This window comes from Podarcis liolepis (genome assembly GCF_965112155.1).
Source record: "Podarcis liolepis genome assembly, chromosome: 8".
NCBI lineage: Eukaryota > Metazoa > Chordata > Lepidosauria > Squamata > Lacertidae > Podarcis > Podarcis liolepis.
In genome coordinates this window covers 81,266,587-81,274,160 of record NC_139560.1, presented here as the reverse complement: position 1 = coordinate 81,274,160, position 7,574 = coordinate 81,266,587, and positions in this window count along the sequence as shown.

Genomic DNA, 7,574 nt, shown 5'->3' with positions numbered 1-7,574 from the left:
CAAACTTCTAGACAACTTCCTTCATTGTCCCCAAAATAAAAGTGTATATTGTTTCTGTCTGGATTGCAAACAGATGTGTACCAGAACAGATGCCGGCCACAGTGAGAGTACTACATTTTTGCCTCCCTTCAGCCACAAAGCAACTTTACCCACCTTAGATAGCCATCCTGTGTGCACTTACATTGAAGGGCACCTCTGTAAACTCAGTGAAATTTACTTCCAAGCAACCACGTATAGGATGGGACTCCAATACAGTGCCTGATTTACGTATAAGCTAAACAAGCTATAGCTTAGGGCCCCACTCTCTTGGGGGCCCCAAAAATATTTAAAGAGAAAAAAACTGGATGTACATTTCCAAAATAAAAAATAAAAAAACCAAATAAAATAAAACCTACATACAGCAACAATGTTTTGTGTTGTGTAGACTCCTATTTGTTATGTGCAAATGGCTTTAGATACCTATTAGGTCCATAAATTACCATATAGCATATATTCAACACAAAAAACAGCAACAATTTGTTGTTGACAAAGGACAGCTGGACATATAAAGGGCCCCATTACCTTCAGTAGCTTAGAGCCTCATCAAACCTAAATCCGGCCCCCCTCCAATATTACTCATTTAACTACTTTCGGACAAAGTCAAGTACACTTAAGTCTCACAGACAAGTTAATCATGACTACCTTCACACGTTGATTAAGTGTGCTTTAAGTGCTACTTAATTTATCTGGAGGGACGCGGGTGGCACTGTGGGTTAAACCACAGAGCCTAGGACTTGCTGATCAGAAGGTTGGTGGTTCGAAACCCCGCGACGGGGTGAGCTCCCGTTGCTCGGTCCTAGCTCCTGCCAACCTAGCAGTTCGAAAGCACCTCAAAGTGCAAGTAGGTAAATAGGTACTGCTCCGGCGGGAAGGTAAACGGCGTTTCCGTGTGCTGCTCTGGTTCGCCAGAAGCGGCTTAGTCATGCTGGCCGCATGACCCGGAAGCTGTACGCCGGCTCCCTCGGCCAATAAAGCGAGATGAGTGCCGCAACCCCAGAGTCGGTCACGACTGGACCTAATGGTCAGGGGTCCCTTTACCTTTACCTAATTTATCTGGATTGCAGCATAGAAGTTCTCTCTATACCAGCGTTTCCCAACCTTGGGTCTCCAGCTGTTTTTGGACTGCAACTCCCATCATCCCTAGCTAGCAAGACCAGTGGATGATGGGAATTGTAGTCTGAAAACAGCTGGAGGCCCAATGTTGGGAAACACTGCTCTGTACTATGTTTTCACTTCTCTGTCATCGTACCGGCAACCAAAGGTGCATGTGCAGCCTAGTTAAAGTAGCGAGAGAAGCAAGGGAAGCCCTGGGTAAGCAGGTTGGTGGAGTGAGCAAGCAAGAAGGCAGGTAGATAGAGGAAGAAAGCAGCGAGGCAGGTGGCTCAGGCATTTTCTCCCTGCTGGCCCCACCACTGCTGCTGCCACTGAGCGTCATGACCTGGCAGGACAATGGGGAGGAGAAAGAGGATACCAGCAAGGGGTGGAAATGGGACCAGGACACCCTGGGGCAAGCTGAGGATGGGGAAGGAGAGGTTGGTGTAGGAAGTACTCACAGGATGATGGAGGGTGGGCTCAGTGCACAGGAACCACAGCAGCAGGACCCATCACCAGAGGCAGAGGGGCCCCTGTCTCCATTAACATGGAGGGCTCTGGGGCATAGGGAGCAGCAGGCAGGGCTGAGGCAGGCAAGGGCCCACATTCCAGCTCCCTAGCTGGCCAGGTGGGGCTCGCTAGCTCTGGGAGGAGGGGTGTGATTCCTCAGCTTGGAACAGGTGAGATCACCTGCCTTATCAAGCCCAGATGCTGCAACCAGCATGCAAAGGCCAACAGGGCAGCAGAGCTGAGGTGCTCTGTCTGCCCCACTGCCCACGTTGATGGACCCTAGATCTCTGTGGGACTGTGCTTCGGTTTGGATTTTGGACGTGTGGCTTGACCCTGGACTGGGGACTTGACATGCTGGCTTTTGCCACCAGGTAGGCCAGGGGTTCAGGACGCTAAGAGAAGGAAGCAGCAATGACAAGGAGAGCGTGGGAATGGGGGTGAGCTGTGAGGTGATGGGAGAGGGGGTTGTTTTGTTGTTGTTGAGCAATGAACACTTAAAAAAGAGTGGTGAACAGAAGCTCATGAATCAGAACTGGCCCCAAGTGGTCTGCTAGCTGAATCCCCTATTTCTTAGTAGTGTTGGTGGCAGAAGTAGTGGCAACATTGCCCCAGGAGTCTGAGCATTAAGTGTTTATAGCTTTTTTTGTATGAGGACTCACATCTCTGTCATGAGCACCTGCTACCATCAGACACCAGTGCACTATGCACATCTATAACATTTCCCAATCTCCCCCTAATTTTCACCCCCCCCATACATATAACTCAAAAACTATAAGGCCTAGGAAATTTTATTTACACCTGTGATTTTTATGTGTGAGATAATCCAGTACAGTGGTACCTCGGGTTACATATGCTTCAGGTTACATACGCTTCAGGTTACAGACTCCACTAACCCAGAAATATTACCTCTGGTTAAGAACTTCGCTTCAGGATGAGAACAGAAATCGTGTTCTGGCAGCGCGGCGGCAGCAGGAGGCCCCATTAGCTAAAGTGGTACTTCAGGTTAAGAACAGCTTCAGGTTAAGAACGGACCTCCGGAACGAATTTAGTACTTAACCCGAGGTACCACTGTACAGCAATTTTAATCAAAATCTGAGATATAGTAGCTATTTTTAAAAAAAAATAATATTGTGATGATCTGGCATGAAACAACCCCATTGAAGAAGATAACGGTGGTTACCCAGACCTCGTTGGTGGTTGTGAAGGGCCCCCCATGACCGTTCAAGCTTCAGGGCCCCCCAAATGTAGGTCTGCCACAGCTTGACACTTTGTGTTCTGCTGCTCTTTAAAAAGAACTTATATTATGAAGATCCTGCTGATGGTATTTTTTTCCGGTCATTAGAAAACTGTAATTTTAATATTTATTCATGGAATGAAAAAAGCACTAGATAAGAGATATAAACTTTGTTTTATAGTAAGTACATTTTTATAAAAGTTAAAAAAGAAAAGGCTTATTAGAACCCACCCAACGCCCATTTCCTTCCTCCAAGACAAATGCATACAACAGTTTACTTACTTGTCCTTTCCGGTAACTATAGTTGCTTGACTTGCTGTGCAATGCTGAAACTGCCACTACCCTTAGGGTAATTCATTGCACTTTTATAAGTTTGGAAATGATGTGCATGCAGCTCACCGCGAGAGTTCTAGACAGTTTGACAGTTTGACATCAACAAACAATTATGTTCTTTTGAGCTGAGTAAAGTATGTGTCTGACTTTATCAGTGCAACATGCTTCAGTACTTAACAGCATAAGTACTGACAGCAGCGGGTAACTTCGCCAATTACAGCCGTGGTTGCATTTCCATAGCCTGCAGCCATTATTGGCATTTCCGATATCATTAAAACAAAACAAAACAAAACACAAAAACCTTGCATACTTTACTCTTAAATCCGCAAAGCAGGCTTGTTGATAGTCACCCACCTAGCTGCTTGTTGCAGATACATAGGGTCTTCAGGCAACGAGATTGTTTTGTTTCTTAACATTGCTGTGGGAGAGTATGGGTTCAGTACAGATACCAAGAAAGGTGAGTTGTCGTAAGAGATGTCAGGTTGGGTAAGCTGTAGCAGAGATCAGGCCTGTGGAGTGAGATGTTTCAGAATTGGAAACCACTAGCTGTCATTATCGCATTGCTCCCAGAAGTGTTAGGGGAAGCCCTACCCTAACACGAAAAGTGTGGTAGCAAGGCTGGAATGATAGAATCATAGAACTACAGTGGTGCCCCGCAAGACGAATGCCTCGCAAGATGAAAAACTCGCTAGATGAAAGGGTTTTGCGTTTTTTGAGCTGCTTCGCAAGACGAATTTCCCCATGGGCTTGCTTCGCAAGACGAAAACGTCTTGCAAGTTTGTTTCCTTTTTCGTAACACTGTTAATACAGTTGCGACTTGACTTCGAGGAGCAACTCATAGAACGCAGTGTGGTAGCCTTTTTTGAGGTTTTTAAAAACTTTGGTGATTTTTGAAGCTTTTCCAAAACTTTCCCGACACCGTGCTTTGCAAGACGAAAAATTCGCTAGATGAAAAAACTCGCGGAACAAATTAATTTCGTCTTGCGAGGCACCACTGTATTGAGCTGGATGGGATCATGAGGCATCCTAGATCAACATACAATAGCCAAAACCAAAATACAGGTGTGGGGGGAGCACTTTCCACGTTGCTAAAGAAGATGACAAAGATTTGCATATACTCATTTATGTATACAGACAGATGCAAATTTAGATATTGTACAATCCATTGCACTATAGTGAGGAAGACTCAGACCAAGTGATCCGCTGTGTAATCCGCTGCTCAGGTGTTAACTGTTGATGGGTGACTTAGAGGCAGCTTCTACTCTTCCTACTTATGAATCTATTTAGCTGAGATTCCTGCATTGCAGGGGGTTGGACTAGATGGCCTTTGGGATCCCTTCCAACAATTCTATGATCTTTGAACTGGATTAGTAGTGGGTGGCCTTTCAAACGGAGGAAGTGCCAGTTTTTAGTGAACAATATTTCTTCTTGCACACAAGGACAGGGGCTGGAAACATACAATTTTTTATTTAAGGAAGTTGGAAATTAAAGGAAAGGGCCTCTAATATCCTGGAGGGGGCTAAAGGTAAAGGGACCCCTGACTGTTAAGTCCAGTCGCGGACTGCTCTTCAGTTGCAGCGGTCATCTTGCTTTATTGGCCGAGGGAGCCGGCGTACAACTTCCGAGTCATGTGGCCAGCATGACTAAGCCGCTTTCTGGTGAACCAGAGCAGCACACGGAAACGCCGTTTACCTTCCCACCGGAGCGGTACCTATTTATCTACTTGCACTTTGACGTGCTTTTGAACTGCTAGGTTGGCAGGAGCAGGAACCGAGCAACGGGAGCTCATCCTGTCGAGGGGATTCGAACTGCCGACCTTCTGATCGGCAAGCCCTAGGCTCTGTGGTTTAACCCACAGCGCCACCCGCGTCCCCCACAAATTCCTCCCTCCTCCATGTCTATGGCTCATGATATTTCTAACTAAATTTCTGCTGTGGACACCTTGTCTCGTTATTACTTTTGCTAAGACTTCTTCCATATTGCCCTTACTAGTTTTCCATTCACTGCAGAGCATCGGTAGAAATGCTAAATCCATTTGAGGAAGCAAACCTATGGCAAAAGACTGTCCATTTCTCGGCTTTGATGCTGGAGCTTTAGGTCTGTGGGGGAGGAGGAAAAAAACAACCCCAAGGTTCCTAATGGGAGAAGAGACACTGAATAAAAATAGAGTGCTGCATTTTCAAACCTGGCCACGCAGTGGGCGTGTTTGCAGACAGGCGTGTTTTATTTGCAAATTGGTTAATAACATGGTTTGGTTCCTGCTGGTAACATGGGTGAAAGGAAATACATCTTGGGTTGGCTGTAGAAAAAAAGATGAGTACACAAGAGAGAAAGATCGCTGTGTTTTAGAAGATCTTTAAAACAGGCACAGTGAGTTAAAGTGAAGAGCCCCATAATCTTTACTTCCATGCCTAGTTTTCCAGAACCTACAGTTTATTTCTTGGTGCAAAGAAGTTTTGTCTTTTTAGAGTTTCTGAAGACTGGCTTCTGGGACTAGGCTTTCCAAAAGAGGAGGAGTAGAAAAACAAGGAGTGACCAGAAAAAAGGGGTAGTAGCAGGAGAAAAGCAGTAAGAAGTGTTCTAGCGATTTACAATGCAATCCTATGTGTGTTTATTCAGAGGCAAATTCCACTGTATTGATGGGGCTCCAGTACTTGTTTTAGGATTGCAACCTTAAACTTGCCTTCTGATGAGAACAATCTTCTCAGAACAGCCAGAGGACTAACAGCTGGGCATAATGACTGTAGATTGAAAGTGAATCACAGCTCACCTGGGTAAATACTGAATTATGTTGCAATTGCCCACCTAAAATAGTGGGAAGTTTGCCTTGATGTTAGTGTTTGGTGCCTAGTCATACAGCAGGGAAAGGGTCTGGCTAGAGGAATACTTTTTGGTGGCTCCATTTGCCCTTGATAATGCAGTTCTTACCATAGGGGCCAACTCTCTGGGACTCTGGGTGCCTGAGCACCCACAAAATTCCCCATGAAGGGGCCAGGCACCCACAAATTTTAGTGCCAGGGCCATGCTCACTGCATGGCATTCATGGCCCCAAACACCCATGTTCGCGTGGCAAAGTTGGTACTCCTAGTACTTACTATCACAGTTCCTTATTACTTTCAAGCACATTCCTGCTCCCTGCAAGAATTTTGGGCATCACAGTTTGCTAAGGGTTTCTGGGAATTGTAATTTCATGGGGGGTAAAAATGCAATGCCCAGAACTCTTTAAGAGTGAAAGAAAGTGCTTCAAATGTGCTTTAAATGTATAGTGTGTGCAGAGTTAAAGAATAAACCTGATTTCTGAAGAGAAATAGCATGGGGCGCATATCAGGGAACTTACCAATGGGTTAGCTGACAACTGTGCTCCTCCTGCCAACATCGCACCTCTCAATATCTCAACCTCCATCAAAGGCAGCTCAGCTGCATTGCTCCAAATGCATGTTACATCAGTCGTCTCTCTAGATACACCCCACCCCAAGTCACTTGGAGTAATAGAAGCTTTGCCTGCCATCACCACCTCGCAGAGGGCAGCCTGGAAAATTAGTTGCCACCATGATTCTCAATGTTTACACACACATACACCACAGGAGAATTTATTTATTTTTGAATGGAGGAGCAATTAAATGATGTGACCTCTCTACTTCCAGACTTGAAGTGGTGCAAGGCTTACCCTCTCAGTGTTTGCTCCCGGCAATTCTGGCCACACTGCTAAGAGGTCAACTTAAAGAAGGCATTGATTTCAGAGGAATTCTTTCTTTTTATATAATTCCCCCATTTCTTGGGTCAACAGCATAGCTGTCAACATTTCCCTTTTTTAAAGGGAAATTCCCTTATTCCGAATAGGATTCCTTGCAAGAAAAGGGAAAAGTTGACAGCTTTGGTCAACTGGGTGACACCAATTTATACCCATTAAAAAAAACAACCTGCTGTTGCCGTTTCCTCTAGCCTAGTGCCATGTTTCTAGAAAAAGAGCTCACCATGAACACCTCCTTTGTTCTCTTTTAATGGCAATGGCACCTACTTGAAAGGGGCAAGTTCTGGCTGAAAAAAAGCCCTGGCCTAGCCATTAAAAGTGCAGCAGGCAAATAATTACTCTAGTTATGAAAATATAGTCATAGCTAGATGAATATATAGATTCATAGCTAGACTTGTGCTCATATATTCCTGTTTTACTTTTCGGCTATGTTAAAGAAACAGTGGCCATTATTTTACCTTTGGGCTACATCAGCCAGAACCAGGATTTTACTTCTGGCTGCTAGAAGGAACAACAACAAAAACAAGGTAGAAAAACTGTCCCTATCTTTTTAAAAGCCAGTTTTTCCTCATATGGCGGTTGTCTGCTGCCCTCTAACGTTGAAATGGTGCCATT